The 16,461-nt window shown below is 37.5% G+C and overlaps 1 protein-coding gene across 8 annotated transcripts in view; it reads left to right on the forward strand.

The window, feature by feature from the left end:
• Window positions 1–16,461, forward strand: part of Marchf1 (membrane associated ring-CH-type finger 1) — a 698,633-nt gene that overhangs the window by 585,806 nt on the left and 96,366 nt on the right. The gene's annotated exons all lie outside the window — the stretch shown is intronic.

Consider the following 16,461-nt stretch of genomic DNA (forward strand, 5'->3'; position numbering starts at 1 on the left):
AGGGAAAAAAGGCAAAAAATGCTGATTTATCTTTTTCCGTTCAACTGTAGCACATGCAAGTCAAAATCAAGGTAAAAATGCTCTATAAATATTGCTTTCTATTTTCCATGTGTTATTCTTGTGATTTTCCCCTTTTTCCATTTTTGACCCTCACATACTATCTACCAACAAATTCAGTATTTCTTTCCACTTTGCTGACAAGCAACTGTAGATCAGAGAGCTTAAAAAACTGCAAATTCAGATTGACCCCCAAATACATGCTGATTTCAGTGCCTAGACTGAGACCTGGGAGAATACAATATGATGAATTGCATGCCATTTTTGTACATTATTCATGAATGGGATAGATGGACTTGAATCCTAACTCTGTACCTAAAATATGAAAATTTAAAAAACAACTCCTCTACCTGAAGATTTCTCCTGAAGAAGGGGAAGACTTTTGTTTGATAATATAAATGAAATTTTGAGAAAAGTCTCCAGTGAGTCCTTAAAGTCTTCTTGTCTTGATAAAAAATGCACACAGTAATAAATCAATCACTGCTCCCTGTGAGGGGTTTACCAGCAGTCACTTTGAAAATTGCTCCACCACCTGCTCACAAAATAGAAATTGATTTGGAAATAGAGGTCAGTTTCCAAATGTAGATTGATATTTCATAGAACAATTAGATTTGAAATACTTCTCACTAAAACTAAGGTGATTGATTTTATCCACTTAATCAAAGCTACAGTAGTACCTACAAATAAAAGTCTAAGGTGTGGCATAAAGCACATATTTCAGGATCTACTGTATTTATTTGTTACAGTGTTTGTTAAAGCCTAAATGATATTATGGGTTTCTGCATTATGAATTTATTTAATTATTCTGATTAAATCTGTTTAAATAGGAAAGCAACTCATGTACAGACAATTATTGCCCAGTTTCTTTGGGCATTCTCTTTACTAGTATCAGCCACATCAATAACAACTCATCATTACATTTATTCTGTTGCTCCTCATAGAGTATGGATGGACAGCAGTCTTTAGATGCAGACATCTTATGCATATCCTTCTTGTCATTGCTTTAGGTACAGTTTTGAAGGCCTGGAAGTGAGGGAAATGGAATGTTTTTTATAGAACTTCCTTATAGATGTTTTTTTTTGCCAATCCTGGGCTTGAGCTCAGGGCCTGAGCACTGTCCTTGGACTTTCTCAAGGCTAGAGCTCTACCACTTGAGCCTCAGCACCATTTCCGGCTTTTTTCTATGTATGTGGTACCGAGGAATCGAACCCAGGTTTTCCTGCATGCTAGGCAAGCACTCAACCACTAGGCCAAACTTCCGGCCCCCTTTTTAAGGTCTTGTTTGGACCCCTAGAGAACACCCAATGTTATCTGACTGTCCAAAATTCCTTTCCTATGCTGCTTCCTTCTGAAGACAAGTTTATTCAACACCTCTGTCCCCCTTTTCCAATATTTATCTTTAAATCAGAGTCAGGAATGGTGTTCACAATACATATTTTATATTCCCCAAATTAAGAAGAGATAAGCTTAAAAAACACTTTTTCAAGATACCATTAAACCACAATTGGGGAGCATAACAAGAAAGCCACTTGGTCTCATATGCCTTTTTGTTCTTTGTGTTGAAGTGTTAGACTATCTTTACTAGAGTGCCTATTTATATTTATATGCTTAACTGACCAGTTGTCAGTAATGAAATCAGACTGGGAGCTCCTCAGGGTCACACTGAAATCTTATCAAAGGAAGCACTCTTAAAAATAGAAGAGAGAAACTGAGCAAAGAAAGGAAAGGGCCCAGCCCTCCTGGTTCCTCTTCCCAGAAGAGCTGAAGCTGTCTCATGCCTATCTGCACACTAATCATCTAAACACTCGATACAAACAACAGTTTCTTTTCACATTCTTTATTTTTAAAATGAAGCGAACCTTTGCATATAATCAGTGTACATAATTGCATCTTTGGCTTACATGTTTCTTCTTTGAAATAACTACTCAAATCCTGTCGCCTTTTACAATTCTCTTAACTCAAGCTGTCTATCACGTGGATAACTGGTTTGTGAGACATCACTAGACACTGAGTAGGAATGTTTTACCAGTCCATAGAGAGTAATAACAGGTCCAGGACAACGCTGATGGCCTTGAAGAAGCCCAAAGGTTATCTTCACTCTGACGACCAAGCCATCTATCCTTTTCTTTGATTTCTCCTTTCCTTTTCACTGGGTTTCTTTCTTCCTTGTCCAGGCCTGTCAGAAGCACCCATGGGTACTAACAAGTCATTTTAAACTGATGAATCTGTTGACAGGCAAATTCAGTATCCCCCTTTTCACAATCACGCTGCGTTGTGACAGCAGACATTGGCCAAGATGCAGCTTTAATCCCTGTCTTTGAAAGCTATTTCTCTCACACATATACTGAAACACTGCTTGATCACCGTAGAGAACCATCTCCTAACCTCGACTTTATTAGTCTTGAGGTTTTACAAACTGAGCTATCTGATCTAAACTATTCCTACCTCTTAGTACAGTGCAACTGCTCACCAGGAGAAAATGGAATGCATGAGAATTTCTCATGAAGAATTCTCAGGGCATGAATGCTTACATTAACAGTGCAAGTGATGCTACTAAAATGTCACTGGGGTAATGAGGGGGTGAAACACAGTGACTAGAAAAACCTGAGAGCAGAGATGGTCTGCTGACTCATCATCGTCTAGCTGAAAGTCTCAGTCTGCATCTATACAAAGCAAGAAATTACTTCTTTACCTGCTTCCACAAAGCAGAGCAAAACCAGCTATTTTAGTTATTCAATAGCATTTATGAATGAGATCTACATAACAAGGTTTATCGGGAATGAAAAGAAAAACACAAATTTAAGGTGATGATTCTATGTTTTTCCTATAGTCCATTGACCAAAATATTCCTAGAAAAGAACCTCCCTTGGGACACTAGCCCAAGTCTGCTATAAAATAGGCAAATATTTTCCATTAACTGGAACCATCCTGCATCTTCCATCTCAGGACTTGAAGTCCATGTCCTTTTATAGCCCAGACTGGCTACTCCTAGCTGGAGGAAGTCTTTTTGATCCACTTTGATAGAAATTGAGAATAAGCTCAGAGATCTTTTATTATTGTCTTGGGTTCCCAAGACCTAGAGTCTGGATTAGTTGAAAAGAGTTCCAATGCCTCAAATGCTCAAAATGCTCAGGAGTATTACTGCTTGCCCCAGGGAGCCTGACTGAGAGGCATGCGCATAAGCTACCCTGTCTAAGTCAGAACAAGGCTCAAGTACATCTGTTCCAGCAGGAAAAAGGGAGGGGGCCCTCTATTTCTCTCACCCTGCCCTGGGTCACACATGTTTTTGTTTTTGTTTTCTCTCTAAAGCCCAGAAAAATAGCTACTTGTGTCAGCAACCCATAACTTAATATCTGAGGTATTCATTCTGAACTAGTGGGAGATGAATCTAGTAATTATTTCTATGTATACTACACACGATCATAATTATTTGATGGTTTATTCGAAGCCAGAGACATACTCGATTTACACGACTGTGATGGTTTACATATGAAATGCTATTCACACTCTCATGTATTTGACCCTTGCTCACCAGTAGTGGTGCTATTTAGGGAAGTAATAGGGATTTTGTGAAGTGGGGCTTATTAGCTGGAGGAAGTAGATTCTACATGGCTTGCTTTGAAGGGTTTCTGGCTCGCCTCCCTCTGCCCTCTCTGGCCACCAAAATGAGAACTGCCCTGCTCAGTCACATGTACCTCCAAAGCTCTGTGCCAAAACAAGTCTTTCCTCAATTTGAGTTGTTTATGGTCATAGCAACACAAAGTAATTAATACAACTACTGAGCAAAGTAAATTGCTCATTTATAGTATGTCTATACTTCTGAGGTTATTTAGCTGTAGTGCATATGTACTTTTCTACATTAACTCTTGATTTAAAAGTTTGAAATTCCATAGGCAAATTCTGGAAGTATTTTGAATATTCATATCGCGATTTTATAGTCCCAACCATTTGAAGATCATAACTCTAACCAGTCTGAAGTCACAATGTTAGCTTGTTTTGTCCTTCCATTGCTATATATTTTATCTTCAAACCAATCCAAGCAATTCCTGACACAAATACCTGGAAAAAAGTCTTAAAAATACAGATATCTGGATACTATTTCCTATCTACAAATTTAGAGTCTTTGACAGGACATAACAGTGATGGGAATTTATGATTTTAATAGATTGTTTTATTGAGTTTAAGAACTGCCCATTTCTAGCCTTTAGGCCACAGCACATTTTAGGCTCTGCTCATCTATGATTTCCCATGGCCTCTTCAAGTACTTTCCTATAGATGAGGCTTCTGGAAAGAAGGGAGATAACTTGAGGCAGGACCATGTGGCAAGACAGTAATTCCAGATCCTCTTCCTACCCTCAGTCATTGCAGTAAGTTCCTTACGCCTTTTGATGTGCATTTTAACCAGGATTATTTCAGAATAGAGTATCACGTAGATGAGCTGGATAGCAAGTTATGTACCTGTGGACAACTTACTGTGGACAAGTAGATGGGCCGACAGTACAGATTCTCTTTCCCATTGTTCATTGCCTTTTTCTCTCTGTTCCCATGGGAAACAACTACCATCATTTCTGTGACAAACCCCAAATGGTGCTGTGGATTGGCACCCGAAATTGTCTTCTCTGTGCCAGGCTTTCTTATATGAGGTGGCAGGTCCCAAACTATCTGCCGTGGAATGAGCATCACTTTTAGTACTGGTCAGTTGACTGTCATGTTTGATGTTCATCAATGTCCACTCATAGCAAGCTGGAGAAGAAATGTAAGGGGAAACAAGACTGTTTGGGGAAACAGCTGAATTGGTAAATTTGATAGAATATCATGCAAAGGATTTTCCCTTATCATTTTGGATCATGTTCTCCTAATAAAAACAAGATTAGAAAATTTGTTCACAATGTGTCTATATTTAAAAATAATAATTTAAAATGCATATGTTAGTGCTCTCATGATATCACAAGTCCTGACAAAAGACAGCAGGTAAAAAAATAAGGTTAAAGAAATAGAAGTGATAAAATATTCTACCAGCTCAGTACTGTGTGCCACTGAATTGCTTAATTAAATTGATAGTTAAAAACAGCTGAAATAATAAATTTTATGTTGCAGATTTATTTGATCATAATTTCAAAAAATTTGCATGATTAGTGTGAAAGTCAAGAAATTAATGTATCAGTCCAGGATGACGGATATGCCCTACAGCTTTGTTAGAGAGTACAAAAACTTAAAAGAAGAGGAAATACACACAAAAACATACACATTTCTTTACTGCGCAAGGTCAGATCTCTTGTGAGAGATCTGAGGGAAAATGATATATTCCCGGCCTTATGAACTTGGGAAAGTTGCTAGACTCTTGAATGTTACATTTCCTGATTCTTTAGGGGGAGTTAAGTTTGAAAGAATTTTCATTTCTTCAAATATATATACCCTGACACCCTCCATCAAACATTTTGTAATCCTCAGGAAACCTTCACAATATAGATAATTATTCCAGTTTGATTAATGAGGAAACTAAGACTTTAAAAACATGATGTAGGGGCCAGGAGTTTCGATTAGTGACAGAGTGCTTGCCTAGCATGCACAAAGACCCAGGTTCAATTCCCAAGTACCACATACGTAGAAAAGCTGAAAGTGGTGCTGTGGTCAAGTGGTAGAGCACTAGCCTTGAGGAAAGCCCAAAGATAGTGCTCAGGCCCTGACTTCAGTCCCCAGGACTGTCAAAAAAAAAATAAATAAAAACATGATGTAAACCTGTTGAAGACCACACTGCAGACAATGGCAGATTTAGAGTGTGTATGCTAGTTTCTATCCCCAGGCCAAATCGCATACCTACCTCTCAAGAAGCAAAAACAGATGCAATCATTGGAGAGGTTTTGTGTAGTTTAAGCAAAATCTACTAAGTTGCTTTCAGTGACCAACTAAAATATGTTTATATGCTTCGAAAACTTTTGAATGCATGTTTTCTCTATTGAACTCTGTATAATCAATACATCAATGAGAATTTTGAGCTCTTAAAGGACAAATGAAAAGCAACATTAAAACAATATCTCAATACAAAAGCAAATATCCCATTCTCATATTAGATAGACTTGTTGACTGATAGTTATTAGATTTCTTTCCCTATCCTGCTATACACACACACACACACACACACACACACACACACACACACACACACACACACACACACACACACACACACACACATACACACCAAGCAATAATCCTAAGCATGGAGCCATAAAAATATAAATCAAAGAACATTATGAGTAACAGATCCGTGTGGATATTAAGTAGGAAAGTGAGCCCCACACACAAAGAGACAGAAGATAGAAAATGTCTCTCACAGGACAACTTGCAGCTGTCTCATTCCTAGGGGAGAAGTGTTTACACCAATAGGTGTTGTTCCATATAAATGGCAAGGGCTCTTCATTCACTGGGTGACATCTCTGTAACTCTTTTCTCTGCTTGCTGCTGGGTGTTCTCTGGTCATTCTTGAGTTAAAAGCTGGGTTATCTTTGTGAACTACCTGCTTTTGACTTTCTCTCTCTCTCTCTCTCTACTGACCGGTTCTTTATTCTACTATCTGCCACAACTGAGATGGGTTGCAAAAACTGGAATCATGTGGGAATACAATTCTCTATGAATTTCTTATAAATCTGCACATTTTACCAATACACTGTCTGTAGTCTTTGTTATCATTTAAAGGATGCAAAGTCTTGAAAAAGAGGCAAAATTCCTCACTCTACACTAAAGAGTAAGCATACATAATTATAACTGATTTGAGTTCCTCCAAACTCCAGGGTTCCCCCCAATTTATAGAACCCAATTTCTAAAACCAATATCATAGTATACCACAGATGAGACTCTGGTAAGTCATAACCTACCTTTGTCTCGGACCCAATCAGTCTCATGTCTTCTGCTTACATCAGTGAAGCTGTGGCAGGCTGATTTTACCAGAAAGGTTAAAATCTCCTCCTATTTTCTGTTGGTTACGATGGTTTTGCTTTGACAGCTATTACATTTCGAAAAGAATGATGTGAGTCTGGATCTTTAATGAGGCCAAATAGTATACTGGCAAACAAGACGGGAACCCTGCCCGGAGGAGGTTTCTGCAGAATCACAGCCAGTTAGTGGGAGCATGACAATGGGATGGGACATGGAAGCAGGTATTTTGTCTTTTTCAAGAATCAGATCATTTGTGCTCCTTCACATGGTATGTAATCATTGATACGTCTCTCATCTTAAATGACTGTTCAAATGATGAAGTCTGCCTGTTATGGTCAGATGATGTACACATGAATAAGTGAATGACAAAAAGATTATGAAAAGAAGAGGTAAGTCACAACTATTTTTCTAAGCATTAATCAGGTTTGTGACCTTAAGAATAGAATGTCACATCGATGTTGTTCTTAATGTACTGTGTTATCTCTTGTCTCTTTTTTGGTGTCCCTTGGTTATCTCATATTGTTACAGTATTTCACCTGGTTATCTTGTATATTAGATATGTGCATATTTGGTTATTTGAAATAAGATAGGGCAGGGGGGAAAACAAGATGAGAGGTGGGGGTAGGGGGGAGGGAAATGGGGACCAAGACATGAGAAAAGGTATCAATGTATGTGAAGTAATGCACCTTATATCTGGTGAATATAATGTAACCCTTCTACTAATTACAATTAAAAATACATGGAAAAAATACAGAAAAAAAAGAATGTCACATCGAAGAAAATTAGTCTTCCCTGAAAGGCACACGATGAGAAAAGTAGACTATCACCACATAATGTTTTGTGAAGTCCTGTCGTACTAACCTGTTGCCATGTTTTAAAGAAAACATACCTTATTCTTAAGGTGAGAAACATGAAATAAAGATTATTTCTAAAATCTAGCACATAAAAGAGCTTGAAACAATTAAATATAATTGAAAACTTTTTCTAAGAGAAAAATATTTCTTCCTGAGGATTTATTCTGAATGTCACATTGGTGAATTTTGCATGATTATCTCTTATACTATTTTAGTTTTTCAATACTGAATACTGTTCTTGAAAACTTTTGAGAAGAGATTTTTGAGTTCATGACATTTCCATTTATTGTTCTTTTATTAAGACTATGGTGTACTTTGAAATTACTTTTCTGCCACCCTTACCATACAAGTGATTTTTCCATTCTCTCTGAGGTAAATGTCAAGTGTACAATGTCCTTTTCAGTACAGTAAATTTTCCCATATGTGATAATCAGCCTTCTTAATTTGTGAATAATAACTTGTACAATGATGACATTGAACTTGACAATGAAATCCTTACCAGCTGACTTTGTATTTTAAGACAACAGAGTCTGATTTAGTAGAGCCTCTACAAAATCTTTCTAGGATGGATCCAAACATGGGATAAATATTTTTCACCATTCAGTGTACTGTAAGGTACATGAAGTCTTTTAGAAATACGGACAAATATTTACTTATGTCAGAATGTAATGCTAATGGCCTTTAGTCCAGAAAAGACCTCCTTTTTCTCTGAAACTTTATGAGCTTGGCCACCCCTTGTCCTCAGTCCAGTATGCAATTTTGATTTTCTGAACTGCACATTAAGATCTGTGCAGGGAGATCAATTCAGCTCTTAGCTTCAGCTTTTAGATCTTCATCCATTGTTGCCTGGCTCATGTTCTTGAACAGAAAATCATGGCAATTGGGATGTATCATAGAGGAAGTTCTTTTCTTTGTGATGCATAGGAAATGAGACTAAGGAGAGGACCAAGAATCAGAGATTACTCATGAACATACTTCCTTCAGCCATCACCTCTTTCCTGCTTCCAGAATTTCATCAAAGAGGGACACGAGGGACCAACTATTAGACACTTGAAACTATGGGATATATTTCATATTCAAACCATAACATACAAATAAATGTTTTATTTTAGATTAAAGAAATGAAACTAGATAGGAGACACGGTTCAGTGAGAAATACCCCACATGGGACTGCAAGGTACCAGATCCTAACCCAGTGCTGAAAATAAAGAAGCAAGGAAAAGAAATATAAGCCAAAATGTTAGAAAATTATGTACTCTGAAGTATTGCATTGAGTGTATTTGATTTATATGCCCCAGTGCTATTTTCTTCCATTGAGCAAGGAATTGCCAGACAAAAGAATTTTATAAAAAGGAGATTGCAACCATCCCCTGCTGTTTAAGAAGCAATTGTTGTTTCAGTTAAAAATGGCATATATGTTGCTTATCGGACTTGAGAACCTGGAATATTCATGAAATTTGAAATTATTTATAGTATATAATGTACTTTAGGCTTTAAAGTTTAAGGAGTGTTTTTCAAGCCATCTCTTTAACTATGACCTCTGTCTTTATGACAGTGAGATAGTTTTACTCATCTTCAATCTGAACAGACCTTGAAGCACTGTTTTTGCATCTGTGAGAACTGATGTTTGCAAGACAGTTGTGTTTAAAGGAATGGCTCAAGAGGTAGAGTGCTTGTCTAGTAAGCAAAAGCCCTGCGTCCAAACTCATTACGACCCCCCCCAAAAGTAATCATCATTTTCAAGAAGAAATATAGACCTTTCCTCGGAACAAAAGGATGTTCAAGGCATGTCTTGATGGCTGTCCCAAGGTGACTAATAACACACTACTCTTCAGTTTAAAGGTGATTTTTTTACATCCAAATGGGAACTCTCCTGTGTCTTATCACCTAATAGATAATAATACTTGATGGAAAATTCATATAAATTATGCAAAAGCTCCCTGATGCTAAATGTATGTTATCATTGGAGCCATGAATACAGTAGGACTCCAAGTCGAGAAGTACCCAGGTTTCCTTTACCAAGGAATGTAAATGGTCTCAAACATAGATTTTAATTTTCTGTTAGAAGTTTCTACAATTAATTCAAAGTATTTATATTTGCCTCAGGGACTTGAAATCAATTTGAAACACATCCTGAGCATTTTTCAGTTGATTACACCAATTCAGTCTGGTGACCGACGGTGGTATCCTCTCACCCTTTTGATACTTTCTTAGAAGCATATTCATGGAGCCCTCCAATTTACTGGTGTCTCATAACCACACAACCCTAACCATGTCTTCTTTAACACAGCCAACATCTACACAACCAGATCTAAACTCGTTTCTGGGGCAATCAAAGAAAGCAGTCAATGCTAAGAAGTCTCTTAAAAGAACAAAAAAAGCCACAACTAAGTCAAGAACTTAGAGGCACTAGGAATGTACAAGTGCAGTTACATTAGCAGGCATCTTTGTTCCCCACGAATGTAGGTAGCTCTTCCTCTGTGCCTCACCTATGAGAAAGTAGCTGTAAAAATTTACATACAGCCCTAACAGGTCTGTAACCAAGGCTTCACTCATGATTACATTTATGTGTCAGGTGCCATTGTATATGTCTCCCAGGGACTTTTTGGTCCCACTCGCTTTGAACCACAATCTTAAGATCTCAGCCTCCTGAGTAGCTAGAATGACAGGTATGAGCCTCTGACAACAGCTGGTTTGGCCTTTTGATGGGGTGTTCCACTTATAGTGACTGCATTTTCTCTTTAACTTTCTCTGATAATATAGTCCCTTCAGATTATCTTAATCCCTGATATTTTATTTTCACTTTGTTTTATTCCACCAGCAAGACTTTCAGTGGAGCTTTTGATTTCCATTATTGGGTTTTTCTTTTTTCTTCTTCTTTTCTTTTATCTTTAAGTAGTCCTACAAAGGCAGCTTATCCACAATGTCTGTGTCTTTATTGAATTCCTCTCTCATAGTCTTCTATGCACTAGTTTAATCATGTGTTTGTTGGAATTTTCTTTCATCTCACACATCAGTTTATTTGTATCTTCTTTGATTTCAATCAAGTCTTTATCTTTTCTAATTTCATTCATCTTTCCAGCACTTGCCTTTTGGGAAGATGTATTTCCTTTTTAGCACAATAATCCTTCTATGTTGAAACTTACGTATCTAAGTACATGTTTGGGTTGGAATATTTAACTTTTAACCTTGGTTTGGGTATATGCCAGTATTTAAGTACAACTGGGTTATGATACGGTTGTGATGAATTTTTTTGTTTTTATTTTTGGAGGATGATTTATCTCAGTAAGTAATTAGGACATTTTGTTCAAGGTACTGAGTCCTGACTGCTAGTGTAATCAGGCAGAAAAAAGGTCATTGTAGAGAAAAATCACTAAAGAAAATGACCCATTATGAGAATGCATTTGTCCTTACCTTAGCTCTGGTATGTTGGGAAGAATACCGGCGCATGGAAGATGCCTTATGAGAAGGTAGGAAAATAAGGGTAAAGGTAAGATGGAGGCAAGGGAGATAAATTAGTCACAACGACCAGATGTGTGTGTTACAAAAAGGCAGCCAGTCTAGACACTGAGGTTAGCAGAAAAGGTTAATGAGAGAGTGAGTGGGTATATTACATAGATAAGGGATACTTAGTGATATGCTGAGGAAGAATGACAAAAGGAAATAAAGGAATGATAAATAGATGAATAAACTAATAGATCAACAAAAAGTGACTGGCAATGTTGTTCCTTTCTGAACATATAGATAACAAAGGACACTGATTTGGGAGTACAGGGAGAAGAAAGGATAAACATGACTATACAGTTTGTCGAGGGAAAGAAAGCACTGATGTGGAGGTAAATGGAGAGGGAAAGAGAAGATGTGTTTTTGAGGTCAAATATTGAAAGGTGAATGTACAGGAACCCATGTTCAGACACTAAAGAAAAGGCAGGAAAGGAACTAAAAAGAAAGGGAGAACAAGAATACCCAAATTGAACATACAACAATATCCAGAAAAAAATAAGTGAATGAAAGATACAGTATTTTAAGAAGTAAGATTTAGATTATTTTAATTTTTTTTTAAGGCAGAAAATAAGTTCTCTCACTGTTGGGAAGCTATTGATGGCCTCATATCCCAGTGTCCAGCAGGTGGCAGTGTTCTACACACTGTAATCACAGTGACAGCCTTTGGCTGGAGCCCAGCAGAGATGATTTCCTCTCCTCCACTTTGTACAAATTCTCAGCCTTGTTGGAGTCAGCTTAGTGAAGATTTTGCCCCAGCATGCCTCTGAAGTCTTCATTTTCTGCAATGATTTCCTCAATGGAGCTGACTTGGGACCTGGAATTCAACCAGACATGGATGCCCTCAGCTTTGTCTTGTGACAATGCAGATGGCATGTGAGAGACCAGGGCAGAAGCTTTTCCTACAGGTTTCTCTTCAAGTGGCTGTTGTCACCAATATCCCAGTGGACTTTCTGTCAACAACCAACACATTCTTCTTGCTATCATTTTTATTTTCCATTTTAAGAACAGAGTTGTACAAAGTAGCTATGCTCATGTGTCCTTGTGTTCTGCTCTTATTTCTCTGGCATAGATTCTGGAGTGAGAGTACTGCATAAAATAAGGTTGTTAACGATATGTATTGCCAGATTGCTTTCAAGTAATATTGAAAAATAAAAAGTCACACTATTAGAAATTTTTTTTGGGGGGTGGGTCATGGGGCTTGAACTCTGTCTGGGAATTGTCCCTGAGCTCTTCAGCTCAAGGCTACAGCCCTACCATAGAGCCAAGCCCCACTTCCCATTTTCTAGAGGTTAATTGGAGATAAGAATATCAGGTCCTTTTGTGCCCAGGCTGGATTTGAACCTTGAGCCTCAGATTTGAACCTCCTAAGTAGTTAGGGGTACAGGCGTGAGCCACCAGGCTCGACCCCACTAGCAATTTTTGAGACTATTCTTTCTACCTATCACACCAGCAACAGAGATGATTGCTCGTCTAAATTTTCCCTGATGATATGTAGAAAGCAATGTTCAGTTGCTTTTATATCTTCCAGATTTTTCTTGAGACTTTAACCATCTTTCATATGTTTATAAACAGCTTGAGTCTTACTTTGTGACTTTCGGTTTCAATCTTTTACTCACTTTTTTAATATTGAGTTACTTTCTGTCACCTTGTTGTGAATAGATATAACTCTTTCTTACATTGTAAAACTTAAACTCTATTCACCCTATGAGCTCCATAGTTTTCTCACTTAGCTATTTTCTTATTTATTTCAATTTTTTTTACATTTCTTTGGATAGTATATAATTAAATACAGAGATGTCACAGATTCTGGTTCCTCTTTAGTTACAGAGTTTGCCAATCTAAAATTGATCTTTAAATTTAGGTTCATTTTGAATGGTTTGTTGGAACATATAAGACTCTGTGGTAATGTATGCATGTGATAGAGATCTGTTATACTTTCAAATGAATAGCTAGTTGTCTACAGTATTTACAACATCAATTTTCTAACCATTCAAAATTGATATAAATATGAATTTCCCCCACCATGTTCAAGCCTCTATACAAGTTCACACACACAGAAACACACACACACACACACACACACATACACACACACACTCTTATGTAAAAGTTGCAATTATCATAACAATGACAATAGTACTTGAAATGTTTCAGATGGCCATCAAGTTACCTAATCTTGTCCTTCTTTAAAATACTGTTAACTTTGAAGCAGGAACGGGGAACATTCTATCGTGCCAAGGATTTCAATGAGAATGTCTCACACTGGCTTTCTTACAGAACACTATTTCATTTTTCTTACACTAAAAGCTTCTCATTCCCTTACTATGATCTTCCAATTAAACAATTAATGCATACACAGAGAATCATATGTAGATAATGCATGACTTGTGTTACATATTCTTCAATGTAGATCATTCAATTTTAAAGACAATAATGTCTTTTTCCTTATAGTAGAATGTTAAAAATACATTTAATCCAGTTTTGATAGTGACTTCCTGATTTGGCACCTGTTTATCATTTCTTGTACCAAAAATCCAACTATGTTTACTAAAATCAAAGTTGATAAAAAAAATGACTATGAATAGGGACGGGAGTTTGGCCTAGTGGTAGAGTGTTTGCCTAGCATACACGAAGACTCGGTTTCGATTCCTCAGTACCACATACATAGAAAAAAGCTGGAAGTGATGCTGAGGCTCAAGAGCTAGAACTCTAGCCTTGAGACAGTCCAAGGACAGTGCTCAGGCTCTGAGCTCAAGCCCAGGACTGGCAAAAAAATTACTATGAATAATCACAATAAGTAAACTAATAATAACAGATGGTATAAAACCAAAGTGAAGACATTCCTTGAAAATACTAAAATACTAGAATAGTTCTGTGAACTACTGGCCTCTCTACATGCTGGGAATGACATTCTAATATCCAACAATCTACCTAATGACCCCACACTTTTTATGCAAGCCTGACAAGAACTTCTTGTTGGTTCCAACTTTTATTGACCTACAAGGTCATTATAATTTGGGTACCAGTAAGATTATTAGATTCTGAAACAGCTTCCATTTAATCTAAGGTAAAGTATTTAAATTGATCATAATGAGGTATGACAACCATATTGACTAATCTACAAAGAAGAATTTGTCATTGCGCGTGCAATGGGACAAGCTACCCAATTAATTACTAGCAAATTGGACAGACACTTGAGGAAGTGTTCCAAGATGGAAAGGGCTTCCGACAGTTTGCTTCAAAAGAAAGGCAGACTAACTTTCTTAATAACCTTGGCTGGAAAAAATGAAATATCTTTTTCATTCTTAAATTTTATGTGTCAGAACTAACCCACCTCAGAGGCAGAGTTGCAAAAGAGGTACACTGAGAAAGGTATGAGAAAATTATCAATGGTTTTCTTTCCTTGTCAATAATAATGGAAATATTGCAACCTTGTAATTGACAAAAGATTTTCAATTCTAACTCCTTTTATCCTTACAAGGATCCCCAAGATGTTATCTCCTCAAGATCAAGTTCACAAATGTCACACAATCTACTTCTATTAGAGCTAGCTCACCACAACATGAACTAATTGAAAAGTCAATCTCCCTGAACATCACAGCAGCACAGCAAGAGAACACATGGCTGTACTCTCACACACTGATCAAACAGATCTTTAGAAAACTTGTCCTTGAAATGAAAACATACCAACCGTCACCTAAGTTTGTTTCTTTCTTTCAATGTCTCACCTTGAGTAAGGAGAACATACAGCCAATTGATTTCACTATAAAAGATCTTTTGAGACACTAAAATATTCAGCAGATGCTACCCGTCCATTGGATTGTAGAACGCTGGTGAAGAATGTGGAAATTACCTTACTCAACCCTGCTGCTGAACTTCCTCACATTTGAAAAGGGAATCTCTTTTAAAGTAGTTTGAAAAATTTAGCAATCTAGTGGACATTTCCTAGTTTTCTTCTTCTTCTTCCTGCAGTAGCTTCATTCTTATTCCTTAACCATATACTCAAGTATCCTGCAAATGAAGGAAACATAACAAAATACACTCGAGGACAAGTCTGTTTCCAAAGTCTCTTACTGCATGCAGTTTATTTACCTGTTTTATGCAATCATGTGTCAGAACTCTGAGCTGCAATGAAAAGAGTAATAGATTGATTTTGGTAGCCAGAGTCTAGAAGAGGAGTTGAGATGTCAGTAGAAAAGTGCCTCTCTTCATCACCAGAGAAAGTTAATCAGGGAAACATGTCCGTGGGTAGCACAGCCATTCATCTCTTGCTGGGTGGGGAGGGGGCCGTTGTGCGGTGTAACTAATTGCATTGTTGTGACTCATCTCAGTCTGTAATAACAATGTTGCACCATGACATTGTGGTTGGAGGAGATGGATGCTGCCATGGCAAGGCCTCTTGGTAGCAGTGAGTGTGCAGAGCATCTAAGCTGCTGAGGCCACATGCTACCACCTCTGAGTCTCTGCAGTTGTCTCAAGTAGGCAGCTCAGCCCACCTCAGATGCTGTGACAGATGCTGTGACCGCAAGTCACTTCTCAGAAATGACCTCTGCCAAAAACATACCACAGGTCCACGTTGAGGCGGAGTCGAGAAGATGAACAAAATGCAAGGAAAAGGAAAAGGAGGGAGAATCCTTTCACTGAGTAAACATGTCACTGAAAATGTTGATTCGGATCCTTCACACATCTTTTCTATGCAGAAATGATCTTTCCAGCATTTTTTGTACAGAAGAGATGGACGGTGACCGCTTTCTACTTGCAGAATGTAGAACACTGTACACCTTGGTTTTTTCTAGTCAATGATCCGCTAACGTGTGATGTGTAATTGGCAGAATAGAAAGAGCAAGCAGATGCCTAGACGTTGGACTCTGAGCCAGCCTGACACGCATAGATACTCCGGGCTTGCCAGATTCAGAGGCTCGCTGGCCTCTAACAGGGCAGTGGTTCAATTTCTCAGTCTTTTTCTACTTTTAAAATTACATGACTTTACAAAAATACCATTTTCCTATTTTTTTCTAAACTGGAAACTCTTTAACCCCTAAGGGCAGAAAAAAGTATTAAATTTAAATCTGTAAACATTTTTTTAAGTCTTAAATTTTAAAACAACTCA

The sequence above is a fragment of the Megascapheus bottae genome, chromosome 20 (assembly GCF_031878675.1).
Source record: "Megascapheus bottae isolate mThoBot1 chromosome 20, mThoBot2.hap1, whole genome shotgun sequence".
NCBI classification, from domain to species: Eukaryota; Metazoa; Chordata; class Mammalia; order Rodentia; family Geomyidae; genus Megascapheus; species Megascapheus bottae.